This window comes from Mustela erminea, chromosome 18 (assembly GCF_009829155.1).
Source record: "Mustela erminea isolate mMusErm1 chromosome 18, mMusErm1.Pri, whole genome shotgun sequence".
NCBI classification, from domain to species: Eukaryota; Metazoa; Chordata; class Mammalia; order Carnivora; family Mustelidae; genus Mustela; species Mustela erminea.
Window position 1 is genome coordinate 29,679,581 of NC_045631.1, and position 24,708 is coordinate 29,704,288.

The window sequence follows — 24,708 nt, forward strand, 5'->3', positions numbered from 1 at the left end:
AGTTTTATCCGGGTGCAGCAAACCTACAGCCCCACTGAATTTAAAGGGTTAAGAAGTGAGTGAGAGAGAGAGAGAGAGAGGGGAGACTTAAGTTATAATTACATCTCAGGAGCTGTGCTTGTTTAACATGACAGTTGTTCCAAAAATGTACTGATTTGTTAAATTGCTTCCCTAAGAAAGCTAGAAACAGTCATGCCTTTCGTAAACAGACCCCACTCCTCAGACCTGCTGCAGAGAAAAGGAGAAGAGCCAATGAGAGGCGGGCCTCGCTCGCAGCAAACACTTGCAGGAAGCGTCCAGGCCCTAGCAGGCCTGCCTCTACAGGGTGGAAGCTGGGGGAACTGGTACCCAAGCCTGGGGCCCTGGTCACCGTCTGTGGCTGAGGGAACATGGCCAACCGATTCTGAGCACCTCCGCCAGCTGTCCTTGGGCGGGAGAAGTGGGAGGGTGAGACAGCTGAGCCTCGGGGCAGGAGGGGCCAAGAGCGCAGAATCTGCCCCATTTGTCCAGGTGGGAGGAATCCCCACCCTGGGCTGGGTGAGAGAGGGCACAGAGCCGTTCCTGCGACCCGCTCCTTGGCTCACGATGCACCATCAGTGTGAGTGCCTAGGATAAAGCCGACTCACTTCAGCTGAGCCAGGCAGGTGGGCAAGGGAGGATAGAAGTGGACTGTCCAGAAGTTACTCTAGGGGCTTCTGGAAGGCAGCCCAACCTGTTCACTGGATGTGTCCCAACAAGTCTGAATTCTAGCTGAGCATGAGTATGAGGCTGACCCCTCTCTGCCTGGGTATCTCTCATATATTTAAAAGTAAAAGGCCCTAGCACATACCTTCCTGAATAGTGTCCTCATTGGCCTCCTTGCCTTAAAATATTCCTCCTCAAATGTAGCCAGCGCACCGCCAGATTGATAGCCTCTGCCCCCCTTTTGACTTCACCCCTTCAGCAAACATGGCTCTCCCAGGTTCCCCCCAATACCTTCTGGCTCCAGTCCAAGCCCTAGAAGGACTTCAAATCACCCACCTTTTCAGCCTCCTATGGCAGTTTCCTTCCACACAGCCCTTCTCCTTCTGTGGCTCCTCTTCCCTGACCAGCCCGCAGGGATGCTCGGCACTTCCCTCCTTACTTGTTCACACGCTTCCCCAGGCTCAGCCAGGTGGGGCCAGAGCTGCTAGCCGGAAACTGAAAGGAGGCCTGGCTCTGTCACTGCCACTCCTCAGACTGTGACCTTCAGGAAACTGCCTCAGTTCCTAGCCTCCTTGTTTCTCTCATAAAATTATGAGCGCGGGAGCGCCTGGGTGGCTCAGTCAGTTAAGTGTCTGCTTTAGCTCAGGTCATGATCCTGAGGTCCTGGGATCGAGCCATGTGTGCGCACGTCTCTCTTTCTCTCTCTAATAAATAAATAAAGTCTTCAAAAAAATTATTAGAGTGAATGACTCTGAAGATTTTTTTTTTCCTAGCTCAAATTTCAGTGATTCTCCCATTAACCGTGCGTTTACTTGAACCTCTCTGCCTCTCAGGTAATTCCCAGGCCTAGGTGACCTAAATCTAATCATATCACTTACTTTCTTCTGTGACCCTTTATGTACATTTGAATCTCCTTTGGCCCTGGATGGAGATGGGCTTGGTTTGGTTTTATGAACATCTCTACAGCACATGAAACTTTGTCTTTTTTTTTTTCCTTAGGATCTTCTGGGTCCCAATGTTTGTGGTTTTTTGTTTTTTTTTGTTTTTGTTTTTTTAAATTATTTATTTATTTGACAGAGAGAGAGAGAAAGAGAGATCACAAGTAGGCAGAGTAGCAGGCAGAGAGAGGGGTGGGGGTGGGGAAGCAGGCTCCACGCTGAGCAGAGAGCCCGACTCGGGGCTCAATCCTAGGACCCTGAGATCATGACCTGAGCCGAAGGCAGAGGCTTAGCCCACTGAGCCACCCAGGCGCCCCCAGTGTTTGTGTTTTTACGGCAACAACTTGACCTGAGGCCCTGCTTCAAATGGTTCAAGTATTTTAAAGGTTCTGCTTTCCAAGCTTTAACTGGACACAAAAGACTCTGGGTTCATTTGGGGCCACCCCAACAGAATTCTAAAGGAGAGTGTGTTAGTTAGTTGGTTGCAATGATAATTTTCAAAACCAAAACCAGACTGAAATTTCATCACTCAAGAAAGGCTGGAGTCTCCTACATTCCAAGACTCTTGCCAACAGATGTTAGGATTGCCTGCTTATCTGCTGCTGGGACTGTCCAGGTCCCACTCTGAGTATCAAGGGTCATAGCACCTATTCTTCTTCCCAATCATAAGCACATTTGAGAACCCCATTCAGATAGACATGGGATCATCAGAACGGACATTAATCCTCAGATACACAAACATATGCCTTAAGGATTTAGCATGTCTGTATATCAATCCTCGACAATTATTTTACCAGCTGGTTGCCCTTGAACAAGGGTCTTAATCTCTCTGTGCCTCAGTTTATTATCTATAAAATGAGAGTAACAATAGGGTTATATTGTGGATTAAATAAAATAAAGCTTTAAATAAAATAAAGACAAAAATAAAATAAAAAAGCTCTGAGAACTCTGCTTGGCCCTGGTGGTTCACATTACAATAAGATGAATAATAAGCACCCCAAGGGCTCACGGTCTCCTGGCTTTGTGCTCTACAGTGGGTTTGGGTACAAGACGCCCACAGAGAGAACTCAGAGGCCCAGGTTCTAACCCTTGCCCTGATCTCCTTGCTTTCAACATGAGTTCCAGAGCATTCCCACCCAACATCAATGCTTTAAAAATTGGAAGTAACATACAGGCAACAGCATGATCAGTTATTATGAGTGGCTGCTAGAAAAGGCTTACAAGTGGGTCAAGATAAAATGGAAGCACCAGAGGAGCCTCAGAGAATCTGGACTCCATTCACCCTCCACTTTACAGATGAGGAGAACTCTAAAGTCTAACGCCAAGCCAACAACAGAACAGATTCTGGGAGAGCTTTGTGTATTAGAGACTTAGGGAAATATAGCTCAGTCAAGTTTTAGGGAGTTGTGAAGAAATTAATACTTACTGGTGGTAATTGTATTAAGTTTTTACTAACAGGGGTTGAGGGGAGTGGGGCAGTGGTAGACCTGATGCCCAGACAGAAAGAGCATTTTGTCATTAAGGGAGGCAAGCCAGAGGATGGGGTGGGGAGGGGAGAAATGGTCTGACTTGGATCAGAGAAAGAGAAGGGGAGGGGAGGCAGGTAGGAGTCATGGAAGTTTCCAGCTCAAGCTGTGAAGTGACTCCTGGGGAGAAGAGCCCACAGAAGGAGCCTGCGCAGAGCCTGGGTTATAAAGCTGTTTCAAGTGGGTCCGTGTTGCTGCTTCCTCAGCAATCAAATGAGTGTTAGCAGAACCTGTCCTATACTAGGAAATTCCTCTGCTGGTGACCAGTGGGAAGCAAAAAAGGAAGGGTAACGTCTAAAGGCTGTGGTGTTTGTGTAGAGAGAGAAAACCTGATCACCTAGATGGTGGTGGGTAAAAATCCTGTCAGAGGTGAAATAATCTAGCAAGTCTTTCAGGGGTATCCTAGGTTGGGAAGTTCGGGGAAGAGGAAAGAGAAAAAGAACTTTTTAAAAAAAATTATTTTTATTAACATATAATGTATTATTTGCCCCATGGGTACAGGTCTGTGAATCGTCAGGTTTACACACTTCACAGCACTCACCATAGCACATACCCTACCCAATGTCCATAACCCAACCACCCTATCCCTCCCCCCACACCCCAGAAACCCTCTGTTTCGTAAGATTAAGAGTCCCTTATGGTTTGTCTTCCTCGGATCCCATCTTGTTTCATTTCTTCCTTCCCTAACCCTTCCCTAACCCCCACTGCCTCTTAAATTCCTCACACCAGGGTGATCATATGATAATTGTCTGAGAAAAAGAACTTTTATTTCAACATCTACCATAGGCCAGGCACAGTGCCAGATGGGTTTTATTTAAGTAAACTCTACCCCCAAAGTGGGGCTCGAACTCATGACCCTGAGATCAAGAGTCACATGCTCTACGGACTGAGCCAGCCTACAGGATCTACAGGTGCCCCGTAGGTCCCACTTTTTAAAATAGCAATTTGATAACATATAATTTACATGCCATACAATTCACCCATTTAAAATATACAATTCAGGGACACCTGGCTGGCTAAGCCAGAAGAGCATGTGACTCTTGATCTCAGGGTTGTAAATTCAAGCCCCATGTTGAATGTGGAGATTACTAAAAAAATAAACTTAAAAAATAAAATAATAGAGATGCCTGGGTGCTCAGTTGGTTAGGCGGCTGCCTTCTGCTCAGGTCATGATCTCAGCGTCCTGGGATCGAGTCCCACATCGGGCTCCTTGGTTGGCGGGAAGCCTGCTTCTCCCTCTGCCTCTGCCTGTGCTCTCTCTCTCTGAGAAAATTTTAAAAACAAACAAACAAACAAACAAACAAAAACCAAAAAAATAAAAATAAAATATACAATTCGGTGGTTCTTAGTATATTCAGGGTTGTGCAAACATCACCACTATCTTTTTTTTTTAAGACTTTATTTATTTGAGAGAGAGAGAGAATGAGAGGGGAAGAAGCAGACTCCCCGTGGAGCTGGAAGCCCGATGCGGGACTCGATCCCGGGACTCCAAGATCATGACCTGAGCCAAAGGCAGTTGCCCAACCAACTGAGCCACCCAGGTGCCCGCCATCACCACTAATTCCAGAATATGTTCATCACCCTAAAAAGAAATCCCATACCCACAGGCAACTACCCCCCACCACCTTTTTCTCCCAACCCTCACCCGAGGCAACTACTAATATACTTTGTCCCATTTGTCTACTCTAGACAATTCATGTGAGTGAAATTATAAAATAAGCTGTCTTTTATGACTGGCTTTTTTCACTTAGCCTAATGTTTTCAAGGTTCAGCCATGCTGTAACACATTGTACTATTTCTTTTTATTTCTTTGTATTGCCAGGTAATATTCCATTGTCTGGATATACATCTTGTTTATTAATTCACCAGTTGATGGACATTTGGGTTATTCCACCTTTTGGCTGTTCTGAGTAATTCTGCTATAAACATTCATGTACAAGTTCTTGTGCGGACATATGTCTTCCTATGCCCTAGAGTATATATACACACAGGGATGGAAGTGCTGGGTCATATGGCAACCTACATCTAACCATATGGTGAAGTGCCAGACTGTTTTCCAAAGCAGCTGCACCATTCTACATTCCTACCAGAAGTATAGAAGGGTTCGAATTCTCTACATCCTTGCCAACACTTGTTATTATCTGACCTTTTTATTATATTTATCCTAGTAGGTGTGGAGTGGTATCTCATTGCCTTTTTTTTTTTTTAAAGATGTATTTATGTATTTTAAAGAGAGAGTGTGTGCATGAGCAGGGGGAGAGGGAGAGAGAGAATCCCAAGCAGGATCCCCACTGAGAATGGAGCTGGACTAGGTGCTTGAGCCGAGGACCTCAAGATCATGATCTGAGCTGAAACCAGGAGCCAGACACTCAAGCAACTGAGCCACCCAGGTGCCCCTCTCATTGTGGTTTTTAATTTACATTCCCTGAAGCTAATAATGTTAAGTATCTTTTCATGTGCTTATTGGCTATTTACATATCTTCTTTGGAGAAATATCTATTTGAATCCTTTGTCCATTTAAAAATTAGGTTGTCCAGGAGCTTGACTGGCTCAGTCAGTTAACCAGCTGCCTTTGGCTCAGGTCATGATCCCAGAGTGCTGGGATCGAGCCCCAAGCCCCACACTGGGCTCCCTGCTCAGTAGGGAACCTGTTTCTCCCTTTCCCGCTCCCCTACTTGTGTTCCCCCTCTGTCTCTGTCAAATAAATAAAATCTTAAAAAAAAAATTAGGTTGTCATTTTATTACTGAGTTGTAGAGTTCTTTATACATTCTAGACAGTTTCCTTTATCAGAGCTATGATTTGTAAACATTTTCTCCCATTCTGTAGGGCCTTGTCACCTTCCTGATGTTGTCCTTGGAAGCAAATGTTTTACTTTCAGTGAAGTCCAATTTAGTTAATTTTTTCCTTTTGTCCTTTGTGCTTTTGGTGTCATATCTAAGAAGTCATTGCCCATCCAACTCAAAGTCATGAAGATGATTATTTGCTTCTCTGGGCATTCTGTTGATGTATGGTAACTTTGGAGAGATTATAAAAGAGACATTTGATTAACAAATTATATCTTTAGTCTATAAAATTAATTTTTCTTCCCTTTATTGCAGTAAGATCATGACTTATGCTGTTATAATCCATGTTTTTCACATAATTTGCATTCTATTGATGGTAATGATCTAAAGCAAGGGTCAGCAAATTAGGCCCACTGTGAAAATGCAGCCTAACATATATTTTTGTAAGCAAGTATCTACTGTCACTTGATCATACTCATTCATTTTCCAACAGCACAGTTGAATAGTTACAACAGGGATTACAGGCCCCTATCCCTAAAATATTTACTTTCTGGCTTTTTACAGAAAAGGCCAGCCAACCTCCAATTTAAAACATTAAGGTGGTCCTAGGTGGCTCAGTCGGTTGAGTGGCTAACTCTCAATTTCAGTTCAGGTCATGATCTCAGGGTACTGGGATAGAGCCCCATGTGAGGCTCTGTGCTCAGCGGGGAGTCTGCTTGAGGATTCTCTCTCTCTCTCCCTCTCACTCTGCCCCTCCCACTGCCCACACACTCACTTGAATAAATCTTAAAAAATATATAATCAAATAAATCTTAAAATAAATACTCAAATAAATCTTAAAAAAAATAGAACATCGAAAAACAAAATGTCATTTTATTGAAATTATTTACAATTGAAATACATTTCATCAAAAATGTTAAAGTAAACGTCAAATATTTAAAATGTAAAGTTATATTCATGTCTTCAGGTTTCCTCTAAAAATTAAATATCATCTATTAAAATTAAAAGAAAACTCAAATTAGAATAAGCAAATACCAACATTTCAATTAAGATACTCTAAATAAAATAGATGCTTTAATTTAAATTGGGGGGAAATTTTAATGAAATCTTAATATCTTTATAAAAACAAAACCGTTCTCAATTCTAGCACTCAATGTCCATCTAGTGACTCGTAGAAATTATCTCCATCATGCTTCACACATCATATTACCTACATACATACACATTGAAGATAATAGTTGTTTAATATTGCAACATATTTCTCAGCCCCTCTGTGTAACTTTTGCAAACACCACCCTAATTACTGTGAACCACAAATGGAACATAAAGAGAAGCAAGAAAAATGGGTGCTTTGCACTACTGGGAAATAGTATATTATGTAAGAATCTATTGCATTTATGCTCTGAGAGAAGGGATTTAACAAGTTAGTCTGTCTTTCCCTCTTACCTAAACCCTTGGCCACTCAAATCCAGAGCATTCTGTCCCCAAAACAGACAGCAGCACAACCCATTCTGTGTCAGACACTGGGCATGAGCTCTGGGGCCTGAAGAGCATTCCTCAAGAGAAAAGAAGTTTAGGAGAAATCATGCTAATTCCACACATAGAATCCAGAATGACAGAAGCACCTGTGTGCGCGTGTGCGTGTGCGTGTGTGTGTGTGTGTGTGTATGTATGTGTTGGGGCTGAGGGTTCTGTTTTTTGTTTTTTCCTCTTCTACATGTAGCAAGTACTAACATTTATGTGGGGGGAAAAATGACCACATTCAGAGGCCTACTTATGCCTAAGATTGCCATTTTTTTGTTAGGGGGAGAGAGGATTTTTTATTATTTGGTAAAATATACATAACAAAATTGAGGCGTGTGTGTGTGTATTTTAAGTTGGTTTTTTTTTTTTTTTTTTTTTTAAGTAATCACTACCATGGGCTCAAACCCACAACCCCGAGATCAAGAGTCACATGCTCTCCTGACTGAGCCAGTCAGGCACCTGTGTTTTTCAAATAAATGTGTATTTGTGCTATGTGCTAAAACCAGAGCAGGAGCCTCTCCTGCCTGCATCTGCAGGTGGTATTTCTGGAACTGTAAGAGGAGATTGGCATGAAAACCTGGAGTTTAGGTAGAATCATTGTGGAATTAGTAACTAAGAACCAGGGTCTCAACCCAGAATATCACACCATTATTCAAATCTAGAACTATGTTGCGGCCCTGAGTCTTTAAGTCTAGTTGGTTGGCTTCCCTTAGATAAGAGAATTTTTACTATCCCATAAAGTTTTCGATAACATAGATGTTTGAAATGTATTAGAAAAGCCAACATATTAGAGAATTTAACCTTATCGAATGTGTGATTTTAATTTGAAATGTTTATTGTCATTAGACACAATATTTTAAAATTTTTATCCAAGTACTCCAGGCTTTCCAATGTGAGCTCTACTCTTCAACATAGTTTTAAAAAGTGAAATAGTGACTTGTGACAATAAAAAACAATAGCTCCTGGTCAATTCCAGTCCTAAACACTTTCCATTCTTTTAGCTCTTCATGTAGTAACCTCCACCTCTCTGTGATATAGTGTTCTTTTGATTCATCAATTGCAGGTGGTATCCAGTGATTTCTTATGAAAAATGCAACTTCCAAATATATCACCATCTTTTCTTAGGGCCATGTTTCACATTTGAGTTACCATGACTATGTAAATATTGTTCAAGGCTGATCCAACTGTATACTATGATTTTACTTCATCTCCTGTAAATCTATTTAGTTTCCCTTGAATTAATAATTAACTCAAGTTTTAAAATAAACATTTCCATTTTCGAACAGCTTTGGATTTACAGAACTATTGCAAAGATACAACAGAGAGATCCCATAAAGCCTCCACCTAGTTTCCCTTATTATCAATTTCTGTTACTTACACTGGGGTACAGTTGTCACAATTAGTGAATCAATAATGATGCATTATTAACTAAAGTCAATATTCTATTCAGATTTCCTCAGTTTTTCCTTAATGTTTTGTTTTGTTTTGTTTCTGTTCCAGGATCCTGTCTCCTTGGACTCCTTTTGGTTCTGAGAGTTTCCCAGACCATCCTTTGTTTTTATGACTTTGACAGTTTTGAGGAATGCTAGTCAGGTATTTTGTAGAATAACTGTCAATTAGGATTTGTCTTTTTTTTTTTTTTTAAGATTATTTATTTATTTGACAGACAGAGATCACAAGTCGGCAGAGAGGCAGGCAGAGAGAGAGGAAGGGAAGCAGGCTCCCTACTGAGCAGAGAGCCTGATGTGGGGCTCAAACCCAGGACCCTGGGATCATGACCCGAGCCGAAGGCAGAGGCTTTAACCCACTGAGCCACCCAGGCGTCCCTTGTCTTATGTTTTTAATCATGATTAGACTAGCGTAATTTATTTTTGGAAAGAAGACCATTCTCATCAGTGAGAGTACCTACTATTGATAAGACTTATCACTGTTGGCACTAACCTTGATCTTCTGGCTTAAGGGAGTGTTAACTGCCCCTCCCCTCATTTCTATACTATACTCTTTGAAAGGAAGTCACTATGTTCAGCTCTGCCTAATGATAACCTAGCTCTGCGTAAGTTATTTGGAATTCTTCTATCTCGAAGATTTGTCTATTCTCCCCATTTATTCAATCATTTATGTATACAGTGTGGACTCATGGATATCTATTTTTTATACTTTGGGTTATCATCCAATGCAACTTTTTTTTCATTATTTTTAAATTGTTCCAGCTTGGCCATTGGAGTTCTGTCAGGTGGCTTCTGTATCCTTTTAACATATCTCCATCCTTGTGGTGGGATTTTTAAAACTAATTTAATTTTTAAAATATTTATTTATTTGAGAGAGAGCAGGGTAGGGCACAGTCAGAGAGGGAGAGAGCATCTCAAGCAGGCTTCCCACTGGGCACTGAGTCTGATATAGGGCTCAACCCCACAATCATGACTCAGATGAAATCAAGAATAGGATGGCAAACAGACTGAGCCACACAGGCACTCTTAATTTTTTTTTTTTTAAGTATTCTCTTACTTTTTGGTACTACAAAATGCTACAGGCTCATATTGTACTTTTTCTATTCCAGTTTTAGAATCAGTCATTTCTCCAAGGAACTCTGGTTTCTTTTGTCGGAGAACGGTATTAGAAGCCAAGATCTGAGTGCTAGTGTGCTCACTGGTACTAGGGTGTCTTGCTTCTAGGCTCTTCCAGCTGACAGATACAGGAGACATACATAGTGTACTAATCTGTGTAGACCCACATATCTATAAATATTTCCATAGGTAGCTGAGTCTCTCCATATAAACACAAGTTCATACCATCTCCAATTCTATTCCAAGTACCACATGGATCATTCCTGCATCTTCCCCTTACTTATCTATAAACTCCCAATCCAACAAGAACATAGCTCTCACCATCAGTCATCCACTTACTTATGGTTCAATTCCAATATACAGTTTTTTCAGAATTATTAACCCAGGAAGCAACTAGTTTTTGTTTTTTTTTAAGCAGTCTGCATACAGTACTTTTGTACACTGCCTTTGCCTTTAGTTTTACAGACTGCACTCATTTCCAAAGTTACTTGGGTCAGACCTTTATTCTCTCAGAACCTCCAGAGAGGTTTCTTCATATATTTGCAATATATTTAGATTCGTTTGTCACACTATGCATTTTATACTGAGTTCCCTCAACCTCCTAGATTATACTTAAAATTTGCCTGCACAGGGTGCCTGGTGGCTCAGTGGGTTAAGCTTCTACCTTCGACTCAGGTCATGATCCCAGGGTCCTGGGATCGAGCCCCACAGCGGGCTCTCTGCTCAGTGCGGAGCCTACTTCCCCGCCCCCGCCTGCCTTTCCGCCTGCTTGTGATTTCTATCAAATAAATAAATAAAATATTTTAAAATAAAAAAATAAAATTTGCATGAATTAAAGTATACTCTTCGTGCTGTAAAGTTCTGTGGGTTTTTGAAAAAATTCTACAGGTTTTAATGTCTTATATTCACCATTAGAGTATCACACAGAATAGTTTCATCACCCTAAGAAACCCACGTGTTTCACTCCCATCCTCCTAAACCGCTGACAACCACTGATCTGTTTATCATTTCCATAGTTTTGTCTTTCCCAAAAGTCATATAAATGGAATCATACAGATGTGGTTTTTTTCAGGCTAGCTTCTTTCCCCTATCAGTAGGCATTTCAGATTCATCCACATCTTCTCATAGCTCATTTAACTGCTGAGTAATATCCCATTGTAGGGATACACCAACCTCATTTTTCGTGTACTTAAATTTCTTTGAACTTAGTTAAATTTTGCAATACTCAATACTGAAATGTTTCAGTACAAGTTCTACATGGTCATTTGTCAGATGATCTATCCATTATTTTTTCCCCTGCTAGAGACACCACACCTGCAGTTTCTCAGTGTCCTGCTCCCATCTAGACTAGCTGTCCTCAAACAGAGCTGCAGAATTGTCCTCCTGGGTTTGCTCTCTGACATCATGCTGGAACATGCTGGAAATTCCTTTGTCTCTCTCTACATAAACTTCTTGTTCTCTGCATCCAATGTCTTCTTTTTTCTTGGTTTACTTCTTTCTTTTAGGGGAACATATCCTTCAGCACCTTCCTGAGAAACAATGAATGGAAGATACGGCACTGAAAACTCTGGCTTCCTTCATGATGGAGAGTTTAGATGTGTATAAAATTGAACACTGAAAATAAATTTTTAGGAGTGCCTGGGTGGCTCAGTCGTTAAGCGTCTGAAAATTAATTTTTAGGAGTGCCGGGTGGCTCAGTCGTTAAGCGTCTGCCTTCGGTTCAGGTCATGATCCCAGCATCCTGGGATCGAACCCTGCATCAGGCTCCCTGCTCATTGGGAAGCCTACTTCTCCCTCTCTCACTCCCCCTGCTTGTGTTCTTGCTCTTGTTGTCTCTCTCTCGGTCAAATAAATAAATAAAATCTTTAAAAAAATAAATTTTTACTCAGAAATGTCAGGGAATTGTTCCATTGTTACTGTTGTTTTAGTTGTTAGTACTGTTGCTTATTGTCCCAGTGTTGTTAATGAGAAATCGAATGATATTCTGATTCAGGGCTGAGATGGAAGGTGTGATAGGTAATCTATTTTGTTTTCCTTAAAAGATTTCAGGATATTTTACCTATGTTTTTCTAAAATTTCACAATGATGTAACTTGGTGAGAGTTTCATTTTTGTTCATGGCGCTGGGCATTTGGTGATCTCTATCCATTTGAAGACTCCTATCTTTTAGTTCTGTAGAATATTTTTGTACTATCTCTTTGATAATATTCTCCCTATCATTCTGCCTTTTTTTCCTGGAACACTCATTAGTAGTTTTTAAACTTTTTGAATTCTCTAATTTTCTTATCTTTTCTCTCCTTATTGTCCTCTGTTTGTTTTTCTGGTTTCTGAGAAGTCTCCTTTGTTTTATCTTTCAATTCTTTTCATTTCTTAAATTCTTACTGTCAAACTTAAAAGTTTCAAGAGTGATCCTTTTTCACTCCATGATTGTTTTATATATACACCATGCTCACAGGTCTACCCTCCTTTTTTTTTTAAATAAATATTTTATTTATTTATTTGACAGACAGAGATCACAAGTAGGCAGAGGCAGATGGTGGGGGGAGGGATGGGGGAAGGAGCAGACTGCCAAGTAGAGAGCCCCATACAGCCGTCAATCCCAGGACCCTGGGATCATGACCTGAGCTGAAGGCAGAGGCTTTAACCCACTGAGCCATTCAGGCATCCCTGCTCCCCTTTTTCCCTATTTACTTGTTTCAGTCTCCTTCTTTCTTATTAGACATTTTCCTTAAACATCTGGCAGTCCTTGACCGGCCATTCATATTTACAAGTAGGTACAAAAAAGCTGATTGGAAGCAGCCTATAGAAGGGCATGACTTGGGGCGCCTGGGTGGCTCAGTGGGTTAAGCCGCTGCCTTCGGCTCAGGTCATGATCTCAGGGTCCTGGGATCGAGTCCCGCATGGGGCTCTCTGCTCGGCTGGGAGCCTGCTTCCTCCTCTCTCTCTCTCTGCCTGCCTCTCCAACTACTTGTGATTTCTCTCTGTCAAATAAATAAATAAAATCTTTAAAAAAAAAAAGAAGGGCATGACTTGACTGTAAGGAGAACTGGCTACAATTCTTTTACTTTTGGCCAAATCAAAAATTTTCCAGAGCTTCTATCTTCTGTGTCAGCCTCTACCACTCAGGTACTTGGTACCCTGTTTTGGAGTCTCTCATAGGTTGTGTGAGGGAATTCAGCTTATTTTGGGTGCCCCTCTGGGACTCTGCCAGAGAGAGTGGGTGGGGAGGGGCAGAAGGAGAAAGAAAGAGAGAGAGAATCTTAAGCAGGGTCCATGCCCAGCAGGGAGCCCAACATAGGACTTAATCCCACAACCCCAAGATCACGACTTGAGCCAAAATCAAGTCAGACACTCAACAGACTGAGCCACCCAGTCACCCCTAAAATACCATGCTTTTGAATCAAATGTCTTATTATGTACACAATATAATAGTATAGAAGTCATGTACATGATATATAAAAATGTACATACATGAGAGGCTTGTGCTCAAAAATGTTTTAAAAAGATTTTATTTGACAGAGAGAGAGATCACAAGTGGGCAGAGAGGCAGGCAGAGAGAGAGGAGGAACAGGCTCCCTGCTGAGCAGAGAGCCCGATGCGGGGCTCGATCCCAGGACCCTGAGATCATGACCTGAGCTGAAGGCAGAGGCTTAACCCACTGAGCCACCCAGGCACCCCTCAAAAATGTTTTAATGATGGTATGAGTGGTTAGGAAACTTTGTAGGCTACCATAGTAGACCAAAAGCAAACTGTCCTGGGTTGGTGTCATATATATTTCCTTATGTTTGTACCCCTGAAGTCCATCCAGTCTAAGGCCTGGCATAGCAAGAGTGCTCGATAAATGTTCAGAATGAGAATGAACACATGAAGAGATAAACTGATGAATAAAAGGAAATTCATTTAGGTGTCCAGGGTAGTATAATGAGCATGTGAAGGTGTTAGGATTCAAATTCAGATCTGCTTACCTCCAAATGTACTGTTAAAAGAATAGGTCATTGCACAGCACATGAAACAGGTCAGCAAGGAGGAACATGGGATGTTCTTCCAACTAGTTATTTTAAAAACACACGTGCATCTACATACGGATAAGCCCTGAGCAACAGAGAAAAGCATTACATTAATCAGGTGGTTTTTATCATCCTGTCAGCTTTTCCACAAGGGAGACATTATTCAGAAACACAGAAAGGCAAAAGAGCTACATCCAATTATGTACTTGGGTAGCACCAAAGGATGTGTCTTGTATCCTCCTAGAGGCCAAGGACACTTGTTTCTCTCTAGGATACATGGAGGGACTTTCTCGAATTTTTTTTTCCCCCCAGCATAGGCCACATCTCCCCCCTGAATACAATAAGAAAAAAAATTAAGACAAGAACTTTAACCTACTTTCTAAGCTGTATCCTCACAATATCAAGTTACCACAAGACAGAGTTGAGATGGGGCGCCTGGGTGGCTCAGTCATTAAGTGTCTGCCTTCCACTCAGGTCATGATCCTACAGTCCTGGGATCGAGCCCCACATCGGGCTCCCTGCTCGGCAGGAAGCCTGCTTCTCCCTCTCCCACTCCCCCTGCTTGTGCTCCCTCTCTCACTGTCTGTCAAATAAATAAAAATGAAATATTTAATTAAAAAAAAAAAAGACAGCATTGAGTTTCATTTATTTCTCCCTCCAAAGGACAGTAAAGTGGACCAACATCTGAAGTGCAAATGTTGATAATCCAAGGGTGCAGGTGTTCAGAGCCCAAGTAAGAAGCAGTGTGAAATTCAGGAGAAATTCCGTGTGCAGGGCCCTCAACTACCAGCTCATTTCCATATGTGATCACATTTAATCTTTACAACAATTCTACTTTAATCTTTACAACAACTCTAAATGTACCACTATTATCCCCATTTTATAGATGAGGAAACAGAGGTTTACGCAAGTCAAGGAACTTGTGTAAAATCACACAGCTAGTAGGTGGTATAGGGGATTTAAAGAAAAGCCCATCACGCCAGACCAGAGTTCTGGATTCCAGAATCAGATAGGGAAAGGAGTGCCTCTGCCCACCCAAGGTTGCTTTTAGATGACAGGTAGAAGGAAACATTTTGTGAAGTCACTGAAATTTCTGGAGTTGTTTCGTTATTGAAGGCTTACCTAACAGACATTGGTTGATACAGGGAGTTTCTTTCTTTCTGTCTTTTTTTTTTTTTTTTAAGCGTTAGTAGCAGTGTAAACTTTGGAAACCACTTTAATAATCTGACACAATGCAAATCATGCTTAGTGAGAGCTTCTATTGCTTTATCCCCAAATGAGTACTTCCTCTGAGGCTCAAAAATGATAGGAGCTCTGCAGGCAAGACTGAATGTGTGGGGGTGTGGCTTTGGCATTCAGAGAGTTGAATACAAATTGCTGCATCAACATCTAGAGAGAGAGATTTTCTTAAGGGGCAATCAGAGTATTTGAACAGTACATTGTCAGATGGAATTGTGACTACAGCCCCAACATATGTGTACTTGCAAACTAAGAGTTTATAAGAAACTTTCTGGAACTGTGACTTGATAAAACATTATTAAAAGACATGCCTATAAATTTTTTTTTTTAATCTGTATTTAGTTGAGGGCACCTGGGTGGCTCAGTGGGTTAAAGCCTCTGCCTTTGGCTCAGGTCATGATCCTGGGGTCCTGGGATCGAGCGCCCCATCGGGCTCTCTGCTCAGCCTGCCCCCTCTCTCTCTGCCTGCCTCTCTGCCTACTCGTGATCTCTGTCAAATAAATAAATAAGATCTTTAAAAAAAAAATCTGTATTTAGTTGAAGCTAAAAACAAACAAACAAACACGTTAGATAAGCAGTTATTGCATACATAAAGGTGAGAGATCTGAATAATCCTTTAGACTATTTCTTTTGTATTAAGAAGCTTACCTAATGGGGCTTCCTAGTTGCACATTTAAAGTAACACCCACTTGGGGGTGCCTGGGTGGCTCAGTGGGTTAAAGCCTCTGCCTTTGGCTCAGGTCATGATCCCAGGGTTCTGGGATGAGCCCCGTTGGGCCCTCTGCTCAGCACGGAGCCTGCTTCCCTTCCTCTCTCTCTGCCTGCCTCTCTGCCTACTTGTGATCTCTGTCAAATAAATAAATAAAATAAAATTTAAAAAAAGTAACACTTACTTGCTCATTTTGGGAAAAACTATAAAGCTTTTTTCTAAATGCAAATATTTTAAGATTGAGAAGCTGAATATATCACTTCGGCATATAAATTGTGTTTGGTGAATACATGCTATGGCACTGTAAAAAAAAAAAAAAAAACAAACTTTTTTTTTCAAGATTTTATTTATTTATTTTTTGGGGGGGAGAGGGAACTCAAGCGGGGTTTGGGGTAGAGGGAAAAGCCCATTCCCAGAAGGGAAGGGGATGAGCTGGGAGCCTGACGTGAGGCTTATATACCAGGCTCCTAGGATCATGACTTGAGTCAAAGGCAGATGCATAACTGACTGAGCCACCCAGGAGCTCCAACACTGTAAAATTATTATGGAGGCTTAGGAATGTACAGATAGAAATATATATATTTTTAAAGATTTCATTTATTTATTTGACAGAGAGATAGAGAGCACAAGTAGGCAGAGCAGCAGGCAAAGGGAGAGGGAGAAGCAGGTTCTCTGCCGAGCAGGGACCCTGATGGGACTCAGTCCCAGGACCCTGGGATCATGACCTGAGCTGAACGCAGCCGATCAACTGACTGAGCCACCCAGGCGCCCAGATAGAAATATTTCTTATCTCATTACTGAAGTAGATACATTTTTGTAGGGATGAGTATGTTATTTAAGATGTGACTTGCACTGTAGCAGAAACTGAAATCCAGCAGATAAAGGATAAAGGATATCCAGACTTGTTTTTCATCTCTAATTAGAGGAACTGGAACTAGAAAAAGAAAAATGTCCTGGACTATGTTTGCCTGGCACGGCTCATTCCTGACTATGTACTGAGAAGGTCCTACATGTGGTACTAATCGTGAACAATCCAGACTTCAGAAAATATATCCATGTTGGCTCATTAAGACCTGATGAAACTGGTGGAGGAGAGGGAGAGGTTATATTCCCGCAGAAAAGAGAGGAAGTTCCTCCAAAGGCAACCATTCTCACTCTCAATCATCAAATATAAAGAGAGATCCCAAGACAAGAAATGGAGACTCTGAGCCAAAGGAAAAAAATTTTTTTTCTCCCCTCAAGGCTGGATTCCACAAAGAGAAGAAAAGAAGTTGGAAGGAATTACAACTGGTGAGGCAGAGTGGCTCTCCTGGCCAAGTGGAAGCAGGTGGAGACCAGACAAGAAGGGACCCCATGGGCATGGGTCTAGATTGTAGACTACAGAGGTATCACCTCTGGGGCCAGCATGGCGGTGCCAGCACCAACCTGAAAGCCAGTGGGATCCCAGAACTGTAGAATCTAATCTGCAAATTTTGGAAATTTCATCTGAAAATTCCACAGTGAACGGACAGTAACATATATTTACTTAGAACAAAACCTGTTATGAACTCCGCATGCCACGTTACTTCAGTGCAACAATGGTTACACAACCCTGCACTCTTGCACCGGCAATTCTGAGTCAACTAGATTACGGTATGGAAGAATGCAACCCAACGGAGCGGAGCAGAGCAACACCTCCTCCTCAAGGCTGTTCCCACTGGTAGCGCAGTTGGTTTCCACCAGGTCTTGGTACCCTATCGCTAAACAATAGTAACGGTTGATGAAGCGTGCGTAAAAAAATGTATTAATTTTAAAAAGTGTATTACTGGGCGCCTGGGTGGCTCAGTGGGTTAAGCCACTGCCTTCAGCTCAGGTCATGATCTCAGAGTCCTGGGATCGAGTCCCGCATCGGGCTCTCTGCTGAGCAGAGAGCCTGCTTCCCTCTCTCTCTCTCTCTGGCTGCCTCTCCGTCTACTTGTGATTTCTCTCTGTCAAATTAATAAATTTGAAAAAAAAAAATCTTTAAAAAAAAAAATAAAAAAAAAAAATAAAAAGTGTATTACTTATGGTGACAAATATTAACAATGTAAAATATTACCCATGACAAAAACACCTGCGGGGTGGGGAAGAGAGGGAGAGAGAAAGAGAGGCCATGACAAAACTGAATTTGTTTTTTTTTAAAAGATTATTTATTTATTTATTTGACAGACAGAGATCACAAGTAGGCAGAGAGGCAGGCAGAGAAGCGGGGGAGGGTGGGGTTGGGAGAAGCAGGCTCCCTGCTGAGCAGAAAGCCTGATGCGGGGCTCCATCCCAGGACCCTGGGATCATGACCTGAGCTGAAGGCAGAGGCTTTAACCCACTGAGCCACCCAGAGGTCCCAAAACTGAATTTCTGAATTCAGTGTAAGTAAAAATCACAAAATCAAGTCATTTTCCTCTCAGCTTGAGATTGCTAAACATTTTCCTTAAAGAGCCAGGTAGTAAATATTTGAGGCTTGCGGGTCATATAGTCTAGGTAGCAACAACTCCACTCTGCAAGTAAATCTAGAAAAGTAATTCTGAGAGTGTTCAGCTAATCTGGGCTACCTTTTAAAACAACAGAGGAAAAAAACAGCGATGCTCTCAAAACCTCAAAAAATTTTATTGAAATAATTTCTAACATACTTGGTAGCATTATTAACCTCTAATATCAGTATTACTACTAATAATCATAGCTTACACTTTTACAGGACTCACACTTAAGATCTGTCACAAAAAGGTAGCATTTTTGGCAAATAAAGCATAACTGCTTATGTTTTTCATAAAATTCCTTAAAGAGCCATTTATTCCAATTAGGAAATGTACAATATGATTTGCAGTTTTAATTTTTAAGGGGAAGAACTAACCAGAAAGAGGGAGTCATGATATTAATAGGAAGACGTGGTGAAAATACATCTCTTTATAACAGATCATTTTAAGGGCTGGTTTCTGGCAAAATCATGCCCTGTTGTTATTAATGATGGGAAGAATTAGCCAAAAACAAAACAATAGGAGTCAAAGAATAAGGGAAGCCAGTCCTCAAATAAGAGTACCAAGACTATATTATTAAAGGACTTATTTGGGCCTGTAAAGTGGCCATAATTTTTATACTGTGGAATGAAAGCAATCCTTGTACCCATTGTGTCTATCCACTGGTAGCAACAGGATGAGGTTTCCATAGAAACAACATTCTGCTGATCTAACGGCCCACCTCTTTCAAAAAGCAGTCAGTAAATTGTCAATAATATTCATTTTTAACAGAGATTTTACTGGTAATAAAGAAGTTACAGCAGCAATCTGTCCCTCAATATAGTTTGCTAGAGAGAATTCAAATGTAAATGAAATAAAAAAGATATATACTATTTCTTCCCTTTTCAGAGACTATTTAGCACTAAAATAAGTAGAACAACGGAGCAGAGTCATGCAAATCAACTGCTCCTGGGGGGAACTCCTGCACCCCGTAGACTCAAGTACTCCTAATCTCTGAGTCTCTTTACCCAGTAAAAATAACAGTTATCCCCAAGGAAGACAGTAGGGATTGACACATGAATAAGGAAAACAGAATTTCCAGATTTGGAAGGCCATATTTCAGGACAAATTAATCTCCAGTACTCCCTATCCCCAATAATGCCTTTAAGAGAAATGGTACTGGAGAATGATATTGCTGATTTTGTAAATAATTTTTCCCAGTTGTTTTGAAAAACAATTTTATTGAGTGATAATTTACATACTATACAATTCAGTCTCTTTGTGTACAATTCAGTGATTTTTAGCATATTTACAGAGTTGCATAACTATCACCATGGGTTTAGGGGATTTAAGTGTTTAGCAAATAACTGAAACACTGGGTTTTGTCACTTCAACCCTTTTTTCCCTCAAGTAAATATTTCTAGGGTAAAATACAGTGCTGACACTAGTATATATTTACTAGATTGAGTCGAAAGCATTTAAAGTTTTTTTTTTTTTAAAGATTTTATTTATTTATTTGACAGAGAGAGATCACAAGCAGGCAGAGAGGCAGGCAGAGAGAGAGAGAGGAGGAAGCAGGCTCCCTGCTGAGCAAAGAGCCCGATGCTGGACATGATCCCTGAGATCATGACCTGAGCTGAAGGCAGCGGCTTAACCCACTGAGCCACCCAGGCGCCCACATTTAAAGTTTTTTGAGGAAGTAACTTTTTATAAACAGCAACAACAGTGCTGAAAATAAGGCAACTTCTGAGGATTAAGCTAGTAAAATGTACACTTCATAAATTAGCTGGCTGTGGGAACCAGCTAAAACTGCCAGTGAATGTGTAACTGAGGAGCTGACAAACACTCTGAACCCCTAATTAAAATGAGGATGTAATCTCATCTAATCAATGCCTAGTATCTGTTTAAACAAAGTTTTTTTTTTTTTTTAAGATTTTATTTATTTACTTGACAGAGAGAGATCACAAGCAGGCAGAGAAGCAGGCAGAGAGAGAGGAAGGGAAGCAGGCTCTCTGCTGAGCAGAGAGCCGGATGCAGGACTCGATCCCAGGACCCTGAGACCACGAACCGAGCGGAAGGCAGCAGCTTAACCCACTGAGCCACCCAGGCGCCCTTAAACAAAGTTTTATGTGAAGATCAGTCTACAGAAAGAGAATTGCCAGGGCTCACTGGATTGAGCACCTAACTCCTGATCTCATCTCAGGTCTTGATCTCAGGGTCCTAAATTCAGGCTCTGTGTTGAGCTCCTTGCTGGATGTTGAGCTTACTTAAAAAAACAAAAAACAAAAAACTGCTAATCTTTACCCAGCACCATTATCCAAGGAACAGACACACAAAATCCAGCGGGTTACAAATTTTCCTGTTTTAAAAGAGGTATACTCTGAGCGGGGCGGGGATCATTTTTTCAGGTCTCACCACTGAATGAGCTCTCTCAAAACAGTTTGCCTCATTTACTAAGCAACTGCCTGATTTTGTTTTTCACACCTGCTAAAACAGTTATCTTGGTGTGTACAATCTGAGCATCCTGGTTACCCAAAATGAATGTGTTCCCCCCACTCCCCACCACCCAGCTTGCTTTCTTGTTTTGCACTCTTGTAGACCAAAATATGTTAATCAACTCTGCAATACTAATATTAAGATCACACCCTTGGGGCACCTTGGTGGCTCAGTCCCGTTATGCTTCTGACTCCTGGTTTAAGTTCAGGTCATGACTTCAGGGTCCTGAGATCAAGCCCTGCGGTGGGCTCTGTGCTTGGGGGGGGGGGTATTCTGCTTGAGATTCTCTCTCTCCTCCCTCTGCCCCTCACCCCCACACTCATGCTCTTCTCTCCGAAATAAATGAATCTTAAAAAAAAAAAAAAAAAATCACACCCTTAACTTTAATATAATCACCAAAATAATGTCATCCTGGGAGACCTTGGTAAACAGCCATTCAGATTTTTCCTGCTATATTCTGCCCTCATTATGGACCCCAGAATTTATAATTTTGTTACATTCAAATACAGTAAGTCAGTAAGTCAATAGAGGAACAAGAATGTCCTATTCACTCCATATTAAATTCTACTTGTATTCCTCTGAACTGAACATCAGAAGTGATTGCACAAAATTGGACAAGAATAAATCAAATTCACAATTTTCTTTTATTTCTGCAACAAAAATACCTTGGAATTAAAAGCACCTATGTTTAAATCACTTCAGTTATCATTAACTTAACATTAATCAACAGATGAACCTAAATAACTCTGAGTGGATGGATAAAATAGTGTGCTCTGGGGCGCCTGGGTGGCTCAGTGGGTTAAAGCCTCTGCCTTCGGCTCAGGTCATGATCTCAGGGTCCTGGGATCAAGCCCCACATCGGGCTCTCTGCTCAGCGGGGAGCCTGCTTCCCTCCTCTCTCTGCCTGCCTCTCTGCCTACTTGTGATTTCTGTCAAATAAATAAATTCTTAAAAAAAAAAACAAAAAAGTGTGCTCACTGAATAACTATTGAATGAAAAAATCAATATATGATATACACAAAATTTTTTTTAAAAACTCCTATCTTTTCTGCTACTAACTGAATAGGACAATGCTAGAAACTGAATCAATTTGTTGAAATAGTGTCTTTTTTGGTCAGCTTCTCATTTTAAAAATTATTAATTTTTTAAATTAAAACCTCAGTTTCAAAAATATCATTGAAGGATAATCAATGAAGGGTGGTCTAAAAGATAAACAATCTGTCCTTCCCTCTAAAAGTTTCAGAGGTTCTCTTCCCTTTGGGAATCTACTGACCCCTTTAAGAATCTGATTAAAATTTCAGATCCTCGGGATGCCTGAGTGGCTCAGTGGGTTAAAGCCTCTGCCTTCAGCTCAGGTCATGATCCCAGGATCCTGGGATCAAGCCCCGCATCAGCTCTCTTCTCAGCAGGGAGTCTGCTCCCCACCCACCCCCACCCCCACCCGCCTGCCTCTCTGCCTACTTGTGATTGCTCTCTGTCAAATAAATAAAATCTTAAAAAAAAAAAACAACAATTTAAATCCTCTTTGCAGAAAACGTATATGTACGGGGAACCTGGGTGGCTCACTGGGTTAAAGCCTCTGCCTTCGGCTCAGGTCATGATCCCAGTGTCCTGGGATCAGGCCCCGCATCCGGCTCTCTGTTCAGCAGGGAGTCTGCTTCCTCCTCTCTCTCTCTGCCTGCCTCTCTGCCTAATTGTGATCTGTCAAATAAATAAATAAAATCTTAAAAAAAAAGAAAAAAGAAAGAACGAAAACGTACATGTACATATATGCATAATTTTGGAACCCATCACAGAGAGTTCAAGGACTACCAAAGATCTTCTATGAATCTGTTCTGAATCAAATTGAATTTGCTATTATGGGATCAATCAGAGACATCTGTAAAATGCAATCAACTTTTAGAACTAAGAAAACATGGCTTCCTAAACAACCTACTTATTTTTTAATCTCAAAGGCACTTAAAATTTTTAAATTTTATTTATTTGAGAGGATAAAGAATGGGGGGGGGGGGATGCAGAGGAAGAAGCAGACTCCCTGCTAACCAGGGAACCAGACATAGGGCTCAATCCCAGGACCCTGAGATCATGACTCAGGCGTAAGGCAGACACTCAACCAACTGAGCCACCCAGGCGCCCCAGCACTTAGGATTTTGAATATATTTGTTTTCCCTTCTTTACTATGACTTCTGGGATGACTGGAGTTAAATTTGTAGTCCTTTAGTAACTGGCCAGGCAATTACTGCAGGCATTTTGTATAGTAATCTTACCCATGACTTCATCTTAATTCCTCTCCCCTTATTTTCCCATTTCCCCTGAGTTTTTAGTCCAGTTATACTTTTTTTTTTTTTTTAATTTGACAGAGAAAGAGATCACAAGTAGGCAGAGAGAGAGAAAGAAAGAGGAGGAAGCAGGCTGCCCACTGAACAGAGAGCCCGATGTGGGGCTTGATCCCAGGACCCTGAGATTATGACCTGAGCCAAAGGCAGAGGCTTAACTCACTGAGCCACCCAGGCACCCCCTTAGTCCAGTTTTAATAATGTTTTAAGGTATCAATGACTCACACCCTTGAGGCCTATTGCAAATACACAGTATGAAAAAAATCCCCCTTAAACTCAGGATGCAGATGTTTTAGCATACATATGGCGGCAGGGTTTTCTTAAAAATGGAATTCATTACTAATATTTAAAAATCCCAACATTTCACATAAAAATCCAGATTTCAGATGTCTCTGGGAAAAAAATATAACAAGTTCTTATCTCCCTGGGCCAGCATACAAGTCCTGAGCAGTAACTGTGGTCTCCGAGGGTCACAATTCTCACACATCCATTTTGCTCTATATACATTTTGTCTATATACTACCTGAGAGGTCCAGGGGTGACTTCAGAAAGAGGTACAAACTTCAGGATTCTGCAAACACACACACACGCTTTTTCTTAATCTCCGAAAGGGCTGGACAGGCAACAGGCACAATTCACTCTTCAAACCTTCACCGGACTTCTCCTCTGCGCTAGGCCTAACCGGTAGGCGATTAAAGAGAGGCTGAAATCTGAGTCCTGGTTGACTTCTCAGGGCTCGAACCACTGCCACGAGAACAAGGTGTGCTCAAGCGAGCTACACAAAGTTACGTTTTGAACCACAGCGGAACGGTACTTAGCGCAGAGTATTTACTAAGTAATCTAAGCTGGGTTGCTCTAAATTAGACACGTGTCTAAGCAAACCGCCGCCTGTGCGGAGGAGAAAGGGCAGGAAGACAAAAGTCACGTCTCGGCTCGGGACTGAATCCCAAGCACCAGAGTTCCCAAACCAGCCCCACTCTCCGAGGATGTTCGCGTTTCCGGAGCAACCGCCAGGTCCCTCCCCCCCTTAGCTCCGCCCCCAGCAGGCTTTCCCGCCAAAGGCCGTTAACACCGCAGAGCATTGTGGGACAAGACTCAAGGCTAGGTTTCACCCAATGCATTCAAGGCGCGGACTTGTTTTAAAAAGAGACTCATTCCCGGAAAAACTATCTTTTAAGGCTCGTCAGGGATTAGTAACCCCTCTAAGGAGGAATCTGTGTTTAATTTTTACCAAACGGATAGTCGATTCACTTGCAAACCACTCTGCCAATCGGGAACGCGAGGAACTTTTTTCTCCTTTCGCGCGGAGGGTGACGTCGCGCATGCGTGAGCGTACCTTTCGCGGCACCCGTTACGCTCTTGCGCGTGCGTACTGAGATCGAATAGCTGCTTCCTACCGCTTCTCTTCCTCCCTCCCCCCATATCCGTGCGCCG

At 41.7% G+C, this 24,708-nt stretch overlaps 1 long non-coding RNA gene across 2 annotated transcripts; it reads right to left on the reverse strand.

The window, feature by feature from the left end:
* Positions 1–5,863: 5,863 nt before the first annotated feature.
* On the reverse strand, positions 5,864–24,619 carry LOC116578361. Of its 2 annotated transcripts, XR_004280842.1 has the most exons (4): positions 23,798–24,619; positions 13,985–14,111; positions 11,335–11,549; positions 5,864–6,163 (listed from the first exon to the last, which is right to left on the reverse strand). It is a non-coding gene; the product is annotated as an uncharacterized LOC116578361 (long non-coding RNA). The 2 variants fall into 2 exon arrangements; XR_004280841.1 differs by lacking the exon at positions 5,864–6,163 and having other exon boundaries at positions 10,786–11,549.
* Positions 24,620–24,708: the final 89 nt, after the last annotated feature.